Below are 23,078 nucleotides of genomic sequence, written 5' to 3' on the forward strand. Positions count from 1 at the left end.
CATGTTAGCAGTTCTGCGGTATAAGTAACGGCAAGAGTGCGCCTCCTGCTGGTCTAGAGTGCACGGTGCATGTTAACAAGACTGCATTATAAGTAACAGTGAGTGTGCGCCCTCTGCTGGTCTAATAAACACGGTGCACGTAAACCGTTCTGCAGTATAATTAACGGCGAGTGTGCGCCCTCTGCTGGACTAAGGAGCACGCTGCATGTTAGCAGGTCTGCAGTATAAGTAACGGCAAGAGTGCGCCCCATGCTGGCCTAAGGTGCGCGGTGCATGTTAGCAGGTCTGCAGTATTGGTAATGGATAGTGTGTGCTTCCTGCCGGTCTAATGAACAAGGTGCATGTTAACAGGTCTGCCGTATAAGTAATGGTGAGTGTGCGCCCCCTGCTGATCTAATGCTCGCGGTGCACGTTAGCCGGTCTACAGTAAAAGTAACGGCGAATGTGCGCCGCCTGCATTTATAAGGTGCACGGTGCATGTTAGCCGGTCTGCTGTATAAGTAATAGCAAGTTTGTGACCCCTGCTGGTTTAAGATGCACGGTGCACGTTAGCCGGTCTGCAGTATATGTGCGAATGCGAGAGCGCCCTCTGGGTGTTTATTGCAGAAAGTGCGATGCCATCAGTCGTTAACGTGCTTGTGTTTGATATTTATTTTTTTATAAAATGTTTATGAATATATTAATTTCCTGACACTGAAATAATTCAAATCAGAGGGAAAACATGAGCAATTCTTAAAGCAGATAATTTATTCTATGGGCGGAATGAATGTCTAAGTGGGTTACCGAGTGATGGTGAAAACATTATTAACTTTTCTGCCATTCAGCAGAATTGTTATGAACTTTGAGGCTTTTCTCAATGTATAGACTGTATTTTAAGGGGCTCAGTAAAAATGCTCAGTGTTTATGACACCGGGGTTCTGTGTGAGGAGCTGGTGAGTTTAACAGGGTCAGCACTGAATGCTGGAAGTTCTCTGACAGTCTCTGTCTCTCTGAATGCTGCGGGTGGTGTGGGCGGCGCAGGGTTGATTGACAACTGAAGGCTGTTTCTGGTTCAGTAAATGTAGAATGTTCCTTCCATATGTTTTTTGATTGACAGCTGCAAACGACTTATTTGTCTCAGGTCACATTAAGTGAATCATTCTTTGATCATTCCGTGTCTGCTTTAAAGCGGTTTGCTGTCAGTCACGGAACATTCTGAATCTGCTTGACATGGGTTTACTGTCATTCTCGATCATTCTCTGTCTTCTTACAATGGGTTAGCTCTCAGTCCCGGATCATCCCGTGCCTGTTGAAAATTGGTGTGCTGTGAGTCACGGAACACAACCATATAATAAAGAGGAGCAGGAGTAGGTGATACGCTCCGTACAGCCTGCACCGCCATTCAATACGATCATGGCTGAACTTATACATCAATGCCACTTTCCCGCCCTACCCCCTGTCCCATGCTTCCCTTAGTGCCCTAAAATCTATCGATGTCAGTCTTGAATATACTCATTGACTGAACATTCTCAGCCCTCTGGGTTAGATAATTCTAACCATTCAAATCCCTCTGGGTGAAGATATTTCTCCCCATCTCAGTACCAAATGACCGACCCCTTATCCTGAGACTCTGCCCCCTAGTTCTTGACTCTCCAATCAGGGCAAACAGCAGCTCAGCATCAACGCTGTCAAGCCCTTTAAGAATTATACACGTTTCAATGAGATCATCTCTCATTCTTCTAAACTCCAGTAAAAATAGGCACATTCTACTCAATTTCTCCTCATTTGGCAGCCCTCCCTTTCCAGAAATCAATCTAGTGAACATTCATTCCACCCCCTCCAAGGCAACTATATCCTTCCTTCGGTAAGGTTAACAAAACGTGTACATAGTACTCCAGATGTGTTCTCAACAAAGCCCTAAATAATTGCAGCATCACATCCTTACTCTCATACTGCATACCCCTTGTTCTAAAGGCTAAAATCCCCTTTACGTTCCTAATTGCTTGCTGTAGCTGAATGTTACCGTCCTGTGATTCTTGCAGAAGGACATCCAACTACCTCTGAATCTGAAAACTCACTACTTTCTCAACATTATATAAAATCTTCTGTGTTTCCATTCTTCCTAGCAAAGTGGATAATTTCACATTATACTTCATCTGACAACTTCTTGCTCACTCACTTAACCAGTCTATATTCCTTTGCAGCCTATTGCGTTCTCCTCACAGCATCCTTGCCCACTTGACTTTGTACCACCAGCAAACTTGGATATATTACACACGGCCCCTCATCTACTTAATTGATATAGATTGTAAATGGCTGAGGGTCAAGCACTGATCTTTCAGCACTCCACAAGGTGCAACCTGCCATTCCGAAAATCACCAATTTATTCCTGCTCTCTGCATTCTGTCCGTTAACCAATCCTCAATCCACGCTACTATATTACCCCCCAATCCAATGAGCACTAATCTTCTGTAACAACCTATAGTGTGGCACCTTATTGAACGCCTTCTGAAAATCCAAATACACTACATCCACTGGTTCCCCCTTGTCTACCCTAATAGTTACACCCTCAAAAAATTCTGATTCCCTTGTGAAACACGATTTCTCTTTCACAAAACATTGTTGTCTCCATCTAATATTTTCTGATTTTCCAAGTGCCCTCCTACCACGTCCTTAATAATGGATTCCAGCATTTTCCCTACTAATGATGTCAGGCTAACTGGCCTAAATGGGAGAAAGCAGGCACAGGGTACTTAAATTGGATGATCAGCCTTGATCTCATTGAATGGTGGAGCAGGCTCGAGGGGCCGAATGACCTGCTCCTGCTCCTATCATCTATGTTTCTGTGTTCTCTTTTTTCTCTCTGCCTCCTTTCCTGAACAGCGGGGTCACATTTGCTACCTTCCAGTCGACGGGGACCGTTCTAGAATCTAGTGGATTGAGGAGGATCAAACCCAATGCACGCACTCTCTGCAGCCACCTGTTATAAAACCAAAGGATGTAGGCCATCAAGTCCCGGGTTTTTGTCTGCTTTCTGTCCCATTAATTTCTCCAGGACTTTTACTTTACTAATATTAATTACTTTAAGTTCCTCGATCTAATTCGACACTTGGTTCCACATAATTTGAGGTATGTTCTTTGTGTCGTCTACTGCAATGACAGATACAATATGGTTTGTTGTGTATGTACCTTTAAGGGAATAACTGGTCTTAGACTGCAGTACCGTCAGTGACCACCCCTGTATAAAAGGCCCTAGCAGGCTTCCATAGTTTCAGTTTCAAGCTGCCTCTTGTTCAGTAAAGTACCTGTTAAACTGTTCTCCCGAAGTCCGTGTATTATTGAGGCGCGCACTTTAAATTGGCGACGAGTAAGTTCGAACTCACCTGCAGTGTGGCATCATCTCACGGGGATCTCGCCTGAAAGGAAGGTCCTGGAAGGTCGTAGTCTGAGCAATGGGTGTCGACCGAGGGCAACCGCCCAAAAAATCCATCGGTGTTTGGAGAATTGCGGGAGAGACTGTGGTTCCAGCGAATCGTGCTGGTAGCAGATAGCGCGCTGACCCTTCCGGACTGCGGCGGGCTCAAGCTCGATCGAGCGGCTCTACAAATCGGGCCGCGCAGCGTCGCCGCGAAAAGAAAAGAAGAGAGAGAGGGTGGAGCGCGCAGGGCGCAGTCGGTGCTCGAGAACAGGACAGCGGAGAGAAACTAAACGGGGGGGAAGGAAAGCAAGATGCGCCGACGCTACGGGTCGCTGCCATTACCCCGAAGAACCCTAGGAGCAGCATGGCAGTAAGGGGAAGAAACAAAAGCGCGGCAGGCGCCATTTTATCCCGTTGGGGAAGAAGCAAAAGCGCGGGAGGCGCCATTTTATTCCATTGGGGAAGAAGCAAAAGCGTGGGAGGCGCCATTTTAAATCGCCTAAGATGCCGAAAAGTGGCAGTATCACTGCTTTCGACAACAAGGTAGAAGACTGGACCACGTATGTGGAAAGAATTGAAGTGTACTGCAAGGCAAATGAGGTGGCTGGAGGTGGCTGATGGAAAGAGGGCGTCGGTATTATTATATCTGATGGGTGCGAGTATGTACGGCCTATTGCAGAATTTAATTACCCCAGCTGAACCAATGGAGAAAAGTTTTGAGGAGATTGTTCATATCTTACAGGAACATCTAAGCCCTACACCACTGCTGATAGCAGAAAGATTCAAGTTCCATAAAAGAAACCAGCACAAAGATGAGAGCAATGCTGACTATCTTACGGAACTACGCAAGTTATCAAAGCACTGCCAGTTCAGAGCAGGACTGGCAGACACCTTATGGGATAAGTTTGTCTGCGGGCTCCAGAGTGATTGAACCCAGAAACGACTACTTTCAAAAAAGGACCTGACGCTAGAACAGGCTTTTAGCGTGGCAGTATCCTATGAAGCAGCAGCACGGGGAGCTGCAGAAATACAACAGAAACAACAAGAATACAGCACTAACGAAATGGTGTATGAAGCGAAAAGTGCTATCGCTGCGGCAGAACAACCCATGAGCAGAAGGACTGCTGGTTTAAAGACAAAATATGCAGGCAATGCGGGAAAATGGGACATATAGCAAGAGTCTGCAAGTTGGGAAAGAAGACCAACACGACAAGAACTATTAAGGAACAGTACAGGAAAGTAAAGAAACTGACAGATAGTAGTTCAGAAGATCAGGAGAGTGATAAGGACTCCAGTAGCAGGCGACTAAGTTGTTTAAAGTTACACAACGTGATCGCAAAAGAAGATCACCGAAAGATTTGGGTCACTCTCATGATAGCAGGGTCCCTAGTGAAGATGGAATTGGACACAGGATCACCCCTAACTGTCATGAATCGACGAGACTATGAGCGGCTATTCTCACACATACCCTTAAAGGACATGTCCATTGTATTGAAGACATACACGGGGCAAAAGGTCTACCCCAGAGGAAAAATAAGGGTGCCAGTTGAATATAACAGAAAGGAAACACAGAAACTATGCATGTATATACTACGAGATGGAGGACCACCATTATTGGGACGTGAATGGATCCGAAGACTACAATTGGATTGGCAATCCATTCTGGCACTAGCTGTGACTGACACAAAAGATGATGACGTCGCACCTGGACGTCTGTCACAAATTCTAACAAGGACTTGGGACTCTAAAAGGAGTAAAGGCAACCATAAAGATTGAGGAAAATGCAACCCCAACATGTTTCAAGGCCAGACTGGTGCCATACACGATACGCCCAGCTGTGGAAGCTGAACTGGAGAGTCTGGAGCGTTCGGGGGTGCTGTCTAAGGTGGACTGGAGCGAGTGGGCCACACCCATCGTTCCTGTAATGAAGAAAGCATTGAGCAGCACGCCTGGGGAGCCAAGGAGGGTTCGCATCTGTGGAGACTTCAAGGTGACTGTGAACCCAGTCCTGCACACAGTACAGTATCCGCTTCCACGGATAGAAGATATTTTCGCCTCACTATCTGGAGGGAAACGTTTTACAAAGATTGACCTGGCTCAAGCTTATCTGCAAATGGAGGTGGAAGAAGCATCTAGGAAATACCTCACGAAAAAATCTCACAAAGGCCTTTACCAGTACAATCGACTGGTATTTGGGGTAGCATCAGCCCTGGCTATGTGCCAGAGGGCAATGGAACAAGTCCTGCAAGGGATCTCGGGGACCCAGTGTTATTTGGACGACATCCTGGTTACGGGCGAAAATGACAATGAACACCTTGCCAACCATGAGCAGATGCTCACGAGATTGCAGGAATATGGGCTACGAGCCAACCGTCCCAACTGCGAGTTCTTCAGGAGACAAATCTCGTATTGTGGCCAAATGATTGATGAGCAAGGGTTGCATAAGTCGCCGGACAAGATTGAGGCTGCAGTCAAGGCTCCAGCACCAGAAAATGTGTCGCAACTGAGGTCATTCCTCGGGTTGGTGAACTACTACCATAAGTTCTTGCCGAATTTATCTACAATTCTGCACCCACTGAACGCCCTCCTTCAAACTGGTGTAACATGGAAATGGAGTGATGAGTTTAAGCGTGCCTTTCAGGAATGTAAATGCCAAATCACTTCAAAAGAAGTATTGGCCCACTACAACCCAACACTACCGATTCGGTTGGCATGTGATGCGTCGCCATACGGCATTGGAGCGGTGCTGTCACACAAATTCCGTGACGGTTCAGAGAGGCCAATAGCCTTTGCATCGCGCTCGCTAACGTCAGCAGAGCGTAACTACGCCCAGATTGACAGGGAGGCCCTCAGCCTGGTGTGGGGGGTGAAGAAGTTCAATCACTATCTGCACGGGCAGAAATTCACCCTACTGACTGATCATCAACATCTGGTCTCAATTTTTAACCCAAAGAAGGGCGTTCCGGTGATGACGGCGCAACGGCTGTAAAGATGGTTACTTTTTCCAGGGGCACATCAGTATGACATAGAGTAGAAAGGTACGAAACAACATGGAAACGCTGATGGGCTGTCGTGCCTACCGTTGCCTACGGCGGAAGAAGCACCTGCAGTGGACCCGGTGGAGGTATTCCATGCGACCATAGCCGAATGTTTACCTGTTACAAACGCAAGTATTGAGAAGGAAACCCGAAATGACCCGAAACTCTCTCGGGTCTATGATTTGACGGTGAAGGGTTGGCCAGCATATCGTGACTCACTGTTGCCAGCATTCTCGCCAAGGAGGGAACAGCTGTCAGTGTGCCAGGAAACCTTGATGTGTGGACCCCGAGTGGTAATTCCACCCAAGTTGAGAGATAGATTACACAATTAGCTTCATGAGGGTCATCTGGGAGGGGTAAAAATGAAGAGCCTAGCCAGGGCGTTTGTGTGGTGGCCGGGAATCGATAAAGAAATCGAGGATATGACCAAGAGATGCACAGGATGCCAGAAGGTCCAAAACGCTCCACCACAGGCCCCGCTACATCCATGGGAGTGGCCCTCACCTCCATGGCAACGGGTACACATTGATTTCGCTGGTCCATTTATGGACTCAATGTTTCTAATCGCTGTGGATGCACATTCGAAATGGCCAGAGGTCATTAAAATGTCCTCCACCACCACGGAGAAAACTATTGCTGTCCTAAGGACCATCTTCGCCAGGAATGGGTTGCCAGAACAGATCTGTTCCAACAATGGCCCACAGTTTGAGTCTGAGGATTTCCGGAGGTTTCTGAAGAATAATGGGGTGAAACATTACACATCTGCCCCATATCATCCAGCCACAAATGGATTGGCTGAGAGGTTTGTTCAGACCTTTAAAAAGGCCATAAAGGCAATGTATAATGACGACATACCACTGCAACACAAGGTGGATAACTTCCTGTTTGCCTAACTCCAGCCGTACTTTTTTTCAACCGGAGACTAAGATGTCGCTTGGATTTGCTCAAAACAAACATAAGACGAGATGTTGAGGATAAGCAGTTCCAGCACATAAATGAGAAGCCAACCAGGAGCTTCAAGATAGGGCGACCAGTCTTGGCCCGCGACTACCGAACAGAAAATGGCATACAGGCACGATATGCACACAGCAGGGACCACTAATGTACACAGTGGACGTTGGAGAGAGCATCGTGAGACGCCATGCTGACCAGATTCTAGAGGCACAGGAACAAGCCAAACCTGTACCACAAGCATGTGCACCTGGTAATGAGCCCAAAGTACAGTTTGCGTCTACCTCAGAACCAGGGGTATTGGAAGCTGGCGAACCAACCAATGACAATGAGCCAGAATTGACTCCACCACCAGAACAGGGTACTCGAGAAAGGCGCTATCCAGTCCGGATCAGGAAGCCTCCTCAAAGACTGAAATTATAATTGACTATTTCAGTTGATGTATATATTACTGAGAAAATTGTAATTGTAATTAGTTATTATTTAGTAGTTAAATGAATGTTAGATACTGTTTATCTAAAAGGGGAGGAATTGTTTTGTATGTACCTTTAAGGGAATAACTGGTCTTAGACTGCAGTACCAGCAGTGACCACCCCTTTATAGAAGGCCCTAGCAGGCTTCTGTAGTTTCAGTTTCAAGCTGCCTCTTGTTCAGTAAAGTACCTGTTAAACTGTTCTCCCGAAGTCCGTGTATTATTGAGGCGCGGACTTTACATGTTTGATCCACGTCATGCCATTTCCTTATTCCACATTATAATTACGTCTGTCTCTGCCTCTAATGGACCCACCTTTAATTTCACTTATCTCTTCCTTTTTACACACTTAAAGCTCTTACAATCTGTTTTTAAATTTCTTGCTCATTTACTCTAATTCTATTTTCCCTCTCTTTATCAATCACTTGGTCATCTTTTGCTGATTTTCAAAACATGCCCAATCCTCAGGCTTACTACTATTTTTTGTAACATTGTAAACCTCTTTTTTTTATCTAAAACTATCACGAACTTCTCCAGTTAGCCATGCTTGTACCACTTTTTCAGTGTCGTTTTTATTCCTCAACGGAATGTATATTCGTTGAGAATTCTGAATTATTTCTTTAAATGTTTGCCATTGCTTATATACCGTTATATATTGTAACTAATTTCACAATCTACCTTAGCCAACTCGCCCTATATAACTCCGTAATTCACTTTGTTTAAATTTAAGCCCCTAGTTTCTGACTTAACGGCATCATTCACAAACGTAATATGAAATTCTATCATATTATGACCAATCTTCTCCAGAGGATCCTTTATGATAAGGTTACTAAATAACTCTGTCTTATTGCACAATACAAGATCTAAGTTAACCTGTTCAACCAGAGCTCACAAATTTAAGGTGATTGGCAAAAGAACCAGAGGCGACATGTGGAAATATATTTTTAAGCAGCGAGTTGTTATGATCTGGAATGGGTGGTGGAAGCAGATTAAATAGTAACTTTCAAAAGGGATTGGATAAATACTTGACGAGAAAATGTAGATGGCTTTGGGGAAAGAGCAGGGGAGTATTACTAACTGGATAACTCCACCAAAGAGCTGTCACAGGCACAATGGGCCAAATGGCCTCCCTCTGCGCTGTCTCACACTGTGACAGTATGATTGAACTTGACATGTAAATTAATCCCATCAATCCCAAATCACATGGGTTTGCGGCACCATTTCTCCAGCGAACCCTGACCAAAATGACCAACCTCTCTCTCTCTCTCTCTCTGTCTCTCACTCTCTCTGTCTTTCTCTCTCTGTCTCTCTCTCTCTGTCTGTCTCTCTCTGTCTCTGTCTCCCTCTCTCTCTGTCTCTCTGTCTCCCTGTATCTCTCTCTGTCTCTCTGTCTCTGTCTCGCTCTCTCTCTCTCTGTCTCTGTCTCGCTCTCTGTCTCTCTCTCCCTGTCTCTCTGTCGCTCTGTCTCTGTCTCTGTCTCGCTCCCTCTCTCTCTGTCTGTCTGTCTCTCTCTCTCTCTGTCTCTCTGTCTCTCTCTCTGTCTCTCTCTGTCTCTCTTTCTGTCTCTGTCTCTCTCTCACTCTCTCTCACTCTCTCTCTCTCTGTCTCTCTCTGTCTCTGTCTCGCTCTCCCTCTTTCTCTCTCTGTCTCTGTCTCTCTCTCTTTCTCTGTCTCAGTCTCTGTCTCGCTCTCTGTCTCTGTCTCTACCTCTCTCTCTGTATCTCTCTCTCGCTATCTCTCGCTCTCTCTCTCTCTCTCGCGCTCTCTGTCTCTCTGTCTGTCTCTCTCTCTCGCTCTCTCCCTCTTTCACTCTCTCTCTCGCTCTCTCTCTCTCTCTGTCTCTCTCTCTGTCTCTTTCTCTGTCTGTCTGTCTCTCTCTCTCTCTCTCTCTCTCTCTGTCTCTGTCTCTCTCTCTCTCGTTCTCTGTCTCTGTCTCTCTCTCTCTCTGTCTCTCTCTCTCTGTCTCTCTCTCTGTCTCTCTCTCTCTCTCTCTCTCTGTCTCTCTCTCTCTCCCTCATTCACTCGCTCTCTCCCTCTCTCTCTCTCTCTCGCTCTCTCTCGCTCTCTGTCTCTCTCTCTGTCTCTCACTCTGGCTGTCTGTCTCTCTCTCTCTCACTCTCTCTCACTCTCTCTCACTCTCTCTCTGCCTCTCTCTGTCTCTGTCTCTCTCTCTCTCGTTCTCTCTCTGTCTCTGTCTCTCTCTCTCTGTGTCACTCTCTCTCGCTCTCTGTCTCTCTCTCTCTCTCTCGCTCTCTCTCTCTCTCTCGCTCTCTCCCTCTTTCACTCGCTCTCTCCCTCTCTTGCTCTTTCACTCACTCTCTCTCTCTCTCTCTCTCTCTCTCTGTCTCTCTGTCCTGAAGTCCGGCAGCAAACAGCACTCAGCACAGGTAAACTTGTCCATTCATAAGCAGAGGTTATGTTAAATTTATATAGAACCATGGTTAGGCGGCACTTAGAATACTGTGCAGTGTCCTGGTCTCCATTTTGCAAAAAAATATAGAGAACTGGCGAAGGTGCAAAGAAGATTGAGAAGAATGATGCCAGAACTGAGAGGTATAAATATCAGGATAGTCTGAACAGGCTGGTGCTCTTTTCTATGGAAAAGGGAGGCTGAGAGCTGACCTTTAAAATTCTTTTAAATTATGAAGGGTTTTGATATTTCAAATTAATGAACAGATCCGCTTCGAACAGGGTTCAAACCAATGCGCCTAATTCACAATGAACTCCGAGACCAACGCCGCAACCAATCAGATATCGCAGCTGAAAGTACATCTCTTAGAAACAGGCACAGATACAGAATGATCATAGAATCATAGAATGGTTACAGCACAGAAGGGGGCCATTCGGTCCATCAAGCCCGTGCTGGCTCTCTGCATGAGCACTTCAGCTAGTCCCACCAGCACACCTGCCCGTGCCCCGCAGCTCTGCAATTTCTGCTCATTCAGGTACTTATCCAAGTCGCTTTTGAAGGCTATGATTGAATCTGCCTCCGCCACCCTTCCCAGTTACTAACCACTCACTGCGTAAAAAAGTTTTTCCACGTGTCGCCTTTTAGATCTTCTGCAAATCACATTACATCCGTGCCCTCCGGCTCTCGACCCTTCTGACATAAGAACATAAGGAATAGGAGCAGAACTAGCCCATTTGGTCCTTCGTGCCATTATCTGCTCTGACTGGACCGCTCATGATTTTGAAATGGACCGGGACTGACAAGATCTGTAGAAACAGCACATCCCATTTAAACAGGCACAGAATGATCCGGGGCTGACAGTACATCCCTTTTAAACAGACACAGAAAGATCCGGAACTGACAGCACATCCCTTTTAAACAGACACAGAATGATCCGGGATTGACAGCACATCCCTTTTAAACAGACATAGAATGATCCGGGACTGACAGCACATCCCTTTTAAACAGACACAGAATGATCCGGAACTGACAGCACATCCCTTTTAAACAGACACAGAATGATCCGGGATTGACAGCACATCCCTTTTAAACAGACATAGAATGATCCGGGACTGACAGCACATCCCTTTTAAACAGACACAGAATGATCCGGAACTGACAGCACATCCCTTTTAAACAGACACAGAATGATCCGGGATTGACAGCACATCCCTTTTAAACAGACATAGAATGATCCGGGACTGACAGCACATCCCTTTTAAACAGACACAGAATGATCCGGGATTGACAGGCAGCCTTCAGTTGTCTGTAAATAAACAGACTTTCTAACATGCACCGTTCACATTCACCCACCAGGGCGCACACTCGCGTTTACTTACACTGCAGAATTGCTTACATGCACCGTGCCTGTTAACCCACCAGGTGGGGCACATTCGCCATCATTTTTAAAGTATACTTATATTAATAGCAATTTTTGTAAACAAGTCTATTATTTTCCCCTAATACTCCGGTCTAGCAAAAGTCTATCGATCTCAGATATACAATCATTAAATGATCGAGCAATAACTGCCTTTTGTGGGAGGAGTTCCACAGTTCGACCTTTCTTTGTATGAAGAAATGTTTCCTAATTTCTCTCTTGAACGGCCTGGTTCCTGTTTTAAGGTTTGGTCCTCTTGACCTAGACTCTATCTCCCCCCACCCGCCCCCGACACCTCCCCCCCCACCCCCATTCCTCGCCCCAGCGGAAAACGTTTCCCTCTGTCTACTCTATCAATTGCCTTCAATACCCTAAAAATCAGAATCTGCCCACATGGCAGACTGGTAAGACAGGTAAACGCCCAAAGGATCCAAGGAAAGTGACAAGTTGGAAGCAAAGGGTAGTGGTCGATGGGAGTTTTTGTGACTGGAAGGCTGTTCAGTGGGATTCGGGAGGGCTCAGTACTAGATCCCGTGCTTTTTGTGTTATATCTCACTGATTTAGACTTCAATGTAGGATTAAGAAGTTTGCCGATGTTATATAAACATTGTCCATGTGGTTGTTAGTGAGGAAGAAAGCTCCAGACTGCAGGACGTTATCAATGAATTGGTCAGGTGGGCAGAAAAGTGGCAAATGGAATTCAATTCGTGGAAGTGAGAGGTAATGCATTAGGAGAGGCCAAACAGGACAAAGGAATACACAATAAATGGTAGGATATTGAGAAGCGTAAAAGAACAGAGCGACATTGGAGAGCATGTCCACAGGTTCTTGAAGGTAGCAGAACAGGTAGATAAGGTGTTTAAGAAGGCAATAGCAAAAGACTGCGGATGCTGGAATCTGAAAAAAAAACAAAAAGAGCTGGCAATATTCAGCAGGTCATTATTTCAGATTGCCTGCTGAATATTTCCAGCATTTTCTGTTCTTATTTCAGATGAGCTGCTGAATATTTCCAGCAGTTTCTGTTTTATTATTGGTTAAAAAGTCTAAGGGAATATTTTCCTTTATTAGGCGGCAGGTGGTTAAGAAGGCAAATGGTATCTTGGCCTTCATAGCGAGAGGGTTTGAGCACAGGAACAGGGATGTCTTGCTGCAGTTGTACAGGGCCTTGGTGAGACCACATCTTGAGTATTATGTACAGTTTTGGTCGCCTTTTCTGAGGAAGGATGCTTTGCCATGGAAGGACTTCTGCAAAGACTCACCAGGCAGATAGCTGGGATGGCAGGAATGATGTATGAGGGGAGATTGTGTCGATTGGGCTTATAATCACTGGAGTTTAAAAGAATGACAGGGGATCTAATTGAAACGTATAAAATTCTGACAGGACTGGACTGACTAGATGCAGGATCGATGTTCCCGATGGTCGGTGAATCCAGAACCAGGGGTCACAGACTAAGGATAAGGGGTAAGCCATTTAGGACAGAGATGAGGACGAATTTCTTCATCCAGTGAGTGGTGAACCTATGGAATTCTCTACCACAGAAGGCAGCAGAGGCCAATACATTAAATATATTCAAGAAGGAGTTGGATATATTTCTTAAGGCTAAAGGGATCAACGGTTATGTGAAAAATCAGGAACCGGATACTGAATTTGGATGATCAGCCATGATCGCATTGAATGGTGGAGCAGTCTCGTGGGGCCGAACGGCCTACTCCTGCTCCTATCTTCTATGTTTCTATGTTTCTATTAGCCAAGGCATAGAATTCAAGAACAGGGAGGTTATGCTTGAACAGTATAAATCACTAGTTAGGCCGCAGCTAGAGTACTGAAGACAGTTTTGGTCACCACAGTACAGGAAAGATGTGATTGCACTAGAGAGGGTACAGAGGAGATTTACTAGGATGTTGACAGGACTGGAAAATATTAGCTATAAGTAAAGATTGGATAGGGTTGGGTTGTTATCTTTGGAGCAGAGGAGGTGGAGGGGAGACATAATTGAGGTGCATAAAATTCTGAGGGGCCAAGATAGAGTGGATAGGAAGGACCTATTTCCCTTAGCAGATATGTCAATGATCAGGGGCGTAGATTTAAAGTAACTGGTAAAATGGTGAAAGAGGAGTTGACAACAACCATTTTCACACAGAGAGTGGAGGGAATCTGGAAGTCACTACCGATCACATTAATAGAAAGCACTATGGATATGTACTTGAAGTGCTGCAACCTACAGGGCTACAGACCCAGAGCTGGAAAGTGGGATTCGGCAAAATATCTCTTATTCGTCTGGCAAAGACACGATGGGCCGAAAGGCCTCCTTCTCTGGCGTAAATTTCTGTATTTCTGTGATCTCTGCCCTTAATCTTCAATATTCCAGGGAATACAAGCCTAGATTATGTGATCTCTGCTCATAGCCTAACCCTTGGAGCCCTGGTAACACGCTCGTGAATCTGCACCACGCTCCCTCCAAGGTCAATATATCCTTTCTAAGGTGCAGTGCGCAGAACTGTACACAGTGGCCTAATCAGGCCTCTGTACAGCTGTCACACAACTTCCTTCCATTTACATTGTGCAGGGCAGTTGTCTAATAGTTTGCACAGGTCATTTCACTGTTGAAAGGTTACATTTGTGCAACTGCGATGGCCGAGTGGTTAAGGCGTTGGACTTGCAACCCAATCCCAGCGCAGGTTCAAACTCTGCTTGCAGCGATTCTACTGCAATTTCTTTACTTTATTTCATTAGTTCACTGTGGAGATCACTGGCCCCGAAACTGATCAGAATTCTCTCCACTGCACGTTATTACACTGATTAACCCAAAGCTGTTGTTCCAATTGGAAACACTAATTTGTCATCAATTAGAAGTTGTGGATTTGTTTGAAACTGTTGGCAAAGATCAGTGAGGAATTTACACATAAGACAGCATGTAAAAATTCCATTTAATAAAGAACCCTGCAATGCTTGGAAGGAAAAGTGTGGAAACGCGGTTTGGTTTTCTGAAGTTGAACATGAATTAAAAAGTGTGTAAAACGACCACGGCAGGACTCGAACCTGCAATCTTCTGATGGCTTCAGAATTTACACCGAAGTCAGACGCCTTATCCATTAGGCCACGCGGCCACACAAAGAAAAGCTGAACAAATCCTAATAATGAGTGATGAAACTCCGTCACTGTGTTCATTTCAATAACAACAGAGAATGCTGGAAACACTCAACAGGTCAGGCAGCATCGAGTGAGGGTGAAACAGAGTTAACCTTTCAGGTCGAACCCTTCATCAGAACTGGAAAAGATTAGGGAAGAGGGATTTTTAAGCAGGGGTGGGTGGAGGCGAGGTAAGAATAAACGGAATGTCTGTGATAGAATGGAAGGCAGGAGAGATTGACTTACAAAAGGGATGATGGTGCAAGGCAAAAGCAGAGGTAATAGGACACGTTAACGATCAAAAGATGGCTCAATATGAGGTGTGAATGATTATGGCAGAAACATTAACAAATGTCATGTGAGGAAACATGGGAACAAATTAAAAAAATAAAAGAAATACAGGGGCCAATTTATAGCCTGAAATTGTTGAACTCGGTGTTAAGTCCAGAAGGCTGTAAAGTGCCTAATAGAAAGATGAGGTGCTGTTCCTCGAGCTTACGTAGAGCTTCATTGGAACAGTGCAACAGGCCAAGGAAGGAGAGATCAGAGAGGGAGTGGAGCAGATAATTATAGTGACAGGTGACCGGAAGCTCGGGGTCACACTTGCCAACTGTTCTGCAAAGCGGGCACCCAATCTGCATTTGGTGTCACAATGTAGATTCAGCGAATACAGTAACTAAATTGTAAGAAGTACAAGTAATCGCTGATTCACCTGGAAGGAGTGTTTGGTGCCCTGGGCGATGGGAAGGAAGGAGTTAAAAGGGCAGGTGTTGCATCTCCTGCACTTGCATGGGATGGTGCCGGGCAAAGGAGAAGGGGTGTTGGGGTGATAGAGGAGTGGACCAGGCTGCCATGGAGAGAGCGGTCCCTTCGAAATGCTGAAAGGGAGGAGGGGAAGATGTGTTTGATGCTGGAGGTGGTGGAAATGGCGCAGGATGATCCGTTGAATGTGGAGGCAGGTGAGGACAAGGGAGGAACCCTATCATGTTTCTGGGAGTGAGCGGAAGGGATGAGAGCAGTAGTGCGGGAAATGGAACAGACACGGTCGAGTGTCATGTCGACCATGGTAGAGGGGGATCCTCAGTTGAGGAAAATGGAAGACATACCGGAAGCACTGGTATGGAAGGTGGCATCATCAGAACAGATGCAACGGAGACAGAGAAACTGGGAGAATGGAATAGAATGGAATGGATAAATCCCCAGGGGTCTTGACAGGGTAGATGCTGAGAGGGTGTTTTCCCTCATGGGGGAATCTAGAATCAGGTGGCATAGTTTCAGAATAAGGGTTTGTCCATTTAAGACGCAGATGAGGAGGAATTTCTTCTCTCAGAGGGTTGTGAATCTTTGGAATTATCTACCCCAGAGAGCTGTGGAGCCTGAATCATTGATTATATTCATGGCTGAGATAGACAGATTGTTGAACTATCAGAGCGTCAAGGGTTAAGGGGGAACAGGCAGAAAAGTGGAGTTAAGGCCAAGAGCAGATCAGCCATGACCTTATTGAATGGTGGAGCAGGTGCGAGGGGCTGAATGGCCTACTCCTGCTCCTATTTCTTATGTTCTTATGTTCTTATAAGGGCAGCAGGTGCATGGGAAAACCATCACCTCCAAGTTCCCCTGCAAGTTACACACCATCCCGACGTGAAAATATATCACCATAACTTCATCGTCGCTAGGTCAAAATCCTGGAAATCCCTCCCTAACAGTACTATTGGAGTACCTTCACCTCATTGACTGCAGCGGGCCAAGAGGGCTTCTCACTACCACCTTCTCAAGGGCAATTAGGGATGGGCAATTAATGCTGGCCTTGCCAGCGATGCCCAAGTCCTAGGAACAAATTAAATTAAATTAAAATTGTCACGACTGGATGTGGAAGGATTGCAGAGCTTTGATCTGATCCGTTGGTTGTTGGGTCGCTTAGCTCTGTCTACACATGCGGTTTCCATAGTTTAGCATGTGTGTAGTCCTGAGTTGTAGCTTCATGAGGTTGGCACCTCATTTTAGGTACGCCTGGTGCTGCTCCTGAAATGCTCTTTTACACTCCTCATTGAACCAGGGCTGGTCCCCTGTCTTGATGCTAATGGTAGTGTGAGGAATACACCGGTCCATCAGGTTACAGATTGTGGTGGAATAGAATTCCAAAACTGAGGCCCCCTCTGCCCTCTCAGGTGGACATAACAGATCCCATGTCACAATTGTAAGAAGAGCAGGGGGTGGTGAGGTTTACCCCGGTGTCCTGTCGCCAATATTTATCCTCAAATCACCATCACTAAAACAGGTTATCCTCGATTATCACATTGTGGGAGCTTGCTGTGCACAAATTGCCTGCTGCTCTTTTTCTTACATTACAACAGTGACTACAACTACATTGCCTGTAAAGCGCTTTGAGACGTCCTCAGGTGAAAGGCGCTGTAGAAATCAGAGTCTTTCTTTTACAGACTTCGAAGTCACAGAATCACAGGAACCCCACAGTGCAGATAGAGGCCATTTCGGCCCATCGAGCCTGCACCGACACATATCCCACCCGATCCCCGTAACCCCTACACCAACACATATCCCACCCTATCCCCGTAACCCCACATATTTAATCCCCCTAACACTAAGGGTCAATTTATCATAGCCAATCAACCTAACCCGCACATCTTTGGAATGTGGGAGGAAACCGGAGCACTGACAACTGACAAAAACCAAAAATCAACATAAATTGAATTTAACAGCAAAAGGAGTTAAGGCAGGTCGGTTAGTTCAGTAGGTTAGAGCGTAGAGCTAATAACGCCAAGGTCGTGGGTTCGATCCCCATATGGGCCATTTACTTTTTGATGGTGTGGGTAGTTTCTTAATTTTGCTATTTGCTGAAAAGATTGGAGCTGTCATACTTTGAAGCAAAGCTACAAAACCTTAGTTCTGCAGAGAGCTCAAGGAACTGGAAGGTTGACCCTGTGTCTATCTGTCCACAGATGGCGCTGATCTGCAAATTACTACTACTGATCGCGTGGCCTAATGGATAAGGCGTCAGACTTTGGTTTTAATTTCTGAGGTTATCAGGATATTGCAGGTTCGAGTCCTGCCACGGTCTTTTTACACACTTTTTAATTCGTGTTCAGTTTTACAAAACCAAACCGTGTTCCCACTTAGTTGCTGAAGGTGATTCCATAACAAACACTGCAGGGCTCTTTATAATTAGTATTTTTGATGCTGCTTTGTGTGTGTATTGCTCACTAGTTCCCAACAAATCCACAATATCTAATTGATGCCGATAAATTATTAGTGTTTCAATTGGAACTTTGGGTTAATCAGTGTAATAAAGTGCAGTGGAGGGAATTCTGATCAATTTCGGGGCCAGTGATCGCCACAGGGAGCCGATGAAATAAAACATTTGCATCAAAGTCGCTGCGAGCAGGGTTCGAACCTGCGCGGGAAAACCCCATTGGATTTCGAGTCCAACGCCTTTACCACTCGGCCATCGCAGCTGCACATTAACAGTAAGAAAATGCTTCCTACTGTGAGTGAGTCAGGAACTAGCTCAGAGAAGACAGATCATAAATGCTCACCGATAAATCCAGCAGGGAATTCGGGATTAACTTCTTTGGCCAAAGAGTGCTGAGAATGCAGTAGTTGAGGTGAATACTACTAGATGCATTTAAGAGGAAGGGAGAAAGGAATAGAAGGATATGCTGATAGGATTTTTAAAATTCGTTTATGGGTTGTGGGTGCGCTGGCAAGGCCAGCATTAAATGCCCATCCCTAATTGCCCCTTGAGAAGGTGGTGATGAGCCGCCTTCTTGAACCGCTGCAGTCCGTGTGGTGAAGGTACTCCCACAGTGCTGTTAGGGAGGGAGTTCCAGGATTTTGACCCAGCGACGATGAAGGATCGGCAACATACTTCTAAGTCAGAATGGTGTGTGACTTGGAGGGGAACTTGGAGGTGGAGGTGTTCCCATGCGCCTGCTGCGCTTGTCCTTCTAGGTGGAAGAGGTTGCGTGTTTGGCAGGTGCTGCTGAAGAAGCCTTGGTGAGTTGCTGCAGTGCATCTTGTAGATGGTACGCACTGCAGCCACGGTGCGCCGGTGGTGGAGGGAGTGAATGTTTAAGGTGGTGGAAGGGGTGCCAATCAAGCGGGCTGCATTGTCCTGGAAGGTGTCGAACTTCTTGAGTGTTGTTGGAGCTGCACTCATCCAGGCAAGTGGAGAGTATTCCATCACACTCCTTACTTGTGCCTTGTAGATGGTAGAAAGGCTTTGGGAGTCAGGAGGTGAGACACCCGACGCAGAATGCCTAGCCTCTGACCTTCTCTTGTTGTCACAGTATTTATGTTCAATGGTAACCCCCAGGATGTTGGTGGTCAGCTCCTTTGTTCATGTTGGACCAAGGTTTTAATGAAGTCGGGAGCCGAGTGCTCTTGGCAGAACCCAAACCGGGCATCAATGAGCAGGTTATTGGTCAGTAAGTGCCACTTTACAGCACTGTGGATGATACGTTCCATTACTTTGCTGATGATTGAGAGTAGAGAGTAGACTGATGGGGCGGTAATTGGCTGGATTGGATTTGTCCTGCTTTTTGTGGACAGGACATACCTGGGCAGTCTTCCACATTGTTGGATAGATGCCAGTGTTGTAGCTGTATTGGAACAGCTTGGCTGGAGCACAAGTCTTCAGAATAATAGCCGGGGTGTTGTCGGGGCCCAGAGCCATTGCTGTATCCAGTGTGCTCAGCCTTTTCTTGATATCACGTGGAGTGAATCGAATTGGATGAAGACTGGCTTCTGTGATGGTGGGGACCTCAGGAGGAGGCTGATATGGATCAGGCCAGGTGGTCCGTCCAGTTTCATTTTTATTATTTTGTTTCATAGCGGTTTGTTACAACTGAGTGGCTTGCTAGGCCATGTCAGAGGGCAGTTAAGAATCAACCACATTGCTATGGGACTGGAGTCACACAAAGGCCAGACCGGTTAAGGACATTAGTGAACCAGATGGGTTTTTACGACAATCCGATAGTTTCATGGTTACCATTATTGATTCTAGTTTTATTTGGGGGGTGAGGAGAAATAGAGAAGGATGAGCCTCGTGTGGAGACCAGTTCGTGCAAATGGACTGTTTCTGTGGGGCAGACTCTATAATATTATGTAACACCCGTTTTAATCAGACACAGAATGATCTGGGACTGACAGCACATCCCTTTTAAACAGATACAGAATGACCAGGGACTTACAGCACATGCCTTTTAAACAGACACAGAATGATCCGGGACTAACAGCACATCCCTTTTAAACAGACACAGAATGATCCGGGACTGACAGCACATCCCATTTAAGCAGACTCAGAATGACCCGGGACTGACAGCACATCCCTTTTAAACAGACACAGAGTGATCCTGGACTGACAGTACATCCCTTTTGAACAGACACAGAATAATCCGGGACTGACAGCACATCCCTTTTAAACAGACATAGAATAACCGGGACTGAAAGCATGTCCCTTTTAAACAGACACAGAATGACCCGGGACTGACAGAACATCCCTTTTAAACAGACACAGAATAATCCGGGACTGACAGCATGTCCCTTTTAAACAGACACAGAATAAACCGGGACTGACAGCATGTCCCTTTTAAACAGACACAGAATGATCCGGGACTGACAGCATGTCCCTTTTAAACAGACACAGAATAAACCGGGACTGACAGCATGTCCCTTTTAAACAGACACAGAATGATCCGGGACTGACAGCATGTCCCTATTAAACAGACACAGAATGATCCGGGACTGAAAGTAGACCCCTTTTAAACAGACATGGAATGCTGCCTGACCTGCAGAGTGTTTCCAGCATTTCATCTGTTTATATTTCAGATTTCCAGCATCAACACTATTTTGCTTTTGTAATAGAAGTTTATGTAATTGGCTCTGTGGCGCAATGGATAGCGCATTGGACTTCTAGTTGTATGACAGATTAAGGCCGTTCAAAGGTTGTGGGTTCGAGTCCCACCAGAGTCGGATTTTGGGCGAGGGTTCGATGGTTCCTCCACTGACAGTACGTTTTGCAGTAAATCGGTAATTCAGAGAAGGGAAACGACCGCCCCGACACTTTCCCTCTGAGTATTCTCAACCCCTGAGTCAGTTGCACAGGAGCAGGAGGAGGCCATTCAGTCCCATGGCCGTTTTACATAGGAACAGGAGGAAACCATTCAGTCCCATGACCCTTTTACACTAGAACAGGAGGAGGCCATTCAGCCCCTTTAGCCTGTTATACAGGAACAGGAGGAGACCATTCAGCCCCTCGAGCCTGTTACACAGGGACAAGAGGAGGCCTTTTACGCCTCGAGCCTGTTGCATTGGACAGGAGGAAGGCTTTCAGCGATACAAGATCTGTACAAGAACAGTAGAACTCCATTCAGCCCCTCGAACCTGTTACATAGGATGAAGAGGAGGCAAATCAGACCTATGATCCAGTTATAAAGGAACAGGAGAAGGCAATTCAGACCAACGAGTCTGTTTCACAGGAACAGCAGGAGGCCATTCAGCCCCTCAAACCTGCCACACATGAACAGGAGGAGGACATTCAGTCCCTCAAGCCTGCTACACTGGAACAGGAGGAGGCAATTCAGACACACGAGTCTGTTATACGGGAACAGGAGGAGGCCATTCAGCCCCTCAAGCCTGCTATACATGAACAGGAGGAGGCCATTCAGCCCCTCGAGCCTGTTATACATGCACAGGAGGATGCCATTCAGCCCCTCGAGCCTGTTACACAGTAACAGGAGGAGGCCATTCAGCCACTCAAGCCTGTTACACAGGAACAAGAGGAGACAATTCAGACACACGAGCCTGTTATACAGGAACAGGAGGAGGCTATTCAGCCTCTCGAGCGTGTTATACAGGAAAAGGAGGAAGCCATTCAGCCCCTCAAGCCTGTTAGACAGGAACAGGAGGAGGCCATTCAGCCCTTCAAGCCTGTTTTACATGCACAGGAGGATGCCATTCAGCCCCTCAAGCCTGTTAGACAGGAACAGGAGGAGGCCATTCAGCCCCTCGAGCCGGTTACACAGGAAGAGGAGGAGGCCATTCAGCCCCTCAAGCTCGTTATACATGAACAGGAGGAGGCCATTCAGCCCTTCAAGCCTGTTTTACATGCACAGGAGGATGCCATTCAGCCCCTTGAGCCTGTTACACAGGAACAGGAGGAGGCCATTCAGCCCCTTGAGTCTGTTATACAGGAACAGGAGGAGGCCATTCAGCCCTTCGAGTCTGTTATAAAGGAACAGGAGGAGGCCAATCAGCTCCTCGGGTATGTTACACATAAACAGGAGGAGGCCATTCAGCCCCTCCAGCCTGTTACGCAGGAACAGGAGGAGGCTATTCAGCCTGTTATGCAGGAAAAGGAGGAAGCCATTCAACCCCTCAAGCCTGTTACACAGGAACATCATGGGCAAGGAAACCTCCTGCTGATTACCACCTACCACCCTCCCTCAGCTGATGAATCAGTGCTCCTCCATGTTGAACACCACTTGGAAGAAGCACTGAAGGCAGCAAGGGCACAGAATGTACTCTGGGTGGGGACCTCAATGCCCATCACCAAGAGTGGCTCGGTAGCAGCACTACTGACCGAGCTGGTCGAGTCCTGAAGGACATGGCTGCCAGAATGGGCCTGCGGCAGGTGGTGAGGGAACCAACACGAGTGGAAAACCTTCTTGACCTCCTCCTGACCAATCTACCTGTCACAGATGCAAAAAGTTCAAAAAGTATTCATTGGCTGTAAAGCACTTTAGGTTGTCCTGAGGTCGTGAAAGGCCTGTAGAAATGCAAGTCTTTCTTTTACAACCTTCCAAGACAAAGTGACTTAGCTGGCAAAGACCAGAAACAGGGATGGTTCTATAGGTGCGATTTACAGATGGGCCGGTTAGCTCAGTTGGTTAGTGCGTGGTGCTAATAATGCCAAGATTGCGGGTTCGATCACCGTACGGGCTATTTATTTTTCGAGGGAAGGTTAGTTTCTTAATTTTGTAATATTTGAGCAGTTTAAAAGTTTAAAAAGTTTGGAAGGAAACTCATACGAGACCTACAAATCTGCAAAATCTTAGTTCTACCGAGAGTTCATGGACCTGAAAGGTTAACCCTGTGTTTTTCTGTGCACAGATGTTCCCTGACCTGTGGAGTGTTTCCAACATTTAATGAACAATTTCAGATCCAGCATCTGCTGCATTTCGCTTTTTATTTTAGCGCAGTGTCCTCGCTTCTATTAACAAAAGTCAAAAATAAATTGTAGCTAACG

At 46.2% G+C, this 23,078-nt stretch overlaps 4 non-coding genes across 4 annotated transcripts; 2 read left to right on the top strand and 2 right to left on the bottom strand.

The window, feature by feature from the left end:
* The first annotated feature begins 14,310 nt into the window (after positions 1 to 14,310).
* trnaa-ugc (transfer RNA alanine (anticodon UGC)) lies at positions 14,311 to 14,385 on the top strand. The gene has a single exon. It is a non-coding gene; the product is annotated as a tRNA-Ala (tRNA).
* A 319-nt stretch (positions 14,386 to 14,704) lies between these two features.
* Positions 14,705 to 14,793, bottom strand: trnar-ucg (transfer RNA arginine (anticodon UCG)). The gene is given in 2 exon segments: positions 14,705 to 14,740; positions 14,757 to 14,793. It is a non-coding gene; the product is annotated as a tRNA-Arg (tRNA).
* Positions 14,794 to 18,203: 3,410 nt separating this feature from the next.
* On the bottom strand, positions 18,204 to 18,285 carry trnas-cga (transfer RNA serine (anticodon CGA)). The gene has a single exon. It is a non-coding gene; the product is annotated as a tRNA-Ser (tRNA).
* A 2,424-nt stretch (positions 18,286 to 20,709) lies between these two features.
* trnar-ucu (transfer RNA arginine (anticodon UCU)) lies at positions 20,710 to 20,803 on the top strand. The gene is made up of 2 exons: positions 20,710 to 20,746; positions 20,768 to 20,803. It is a non-coding gene; the product is annotated as a tRNA-Arg (tRNA).
* The last annotated feature ends 2,275 nt before the right edge of the window (positions 20,804 to 23,078 follow it).

This window comes from Somniosus microcephalus, unplaced genomic scaffold (genome assembly GCF_052327205.1).
Source record: "Somniosus microcephalus isolate GS21.2 unplaced genomic scaffold, FLI_Smic_1.0 unresolved_chr8, whole genome shotgun sequence".
NCBI lineage: Eukaryota > Metazoa > Chordata > Chondrichthyes > Squaliformes > Somniosidae > Somniosus > Somniosus microcephalus.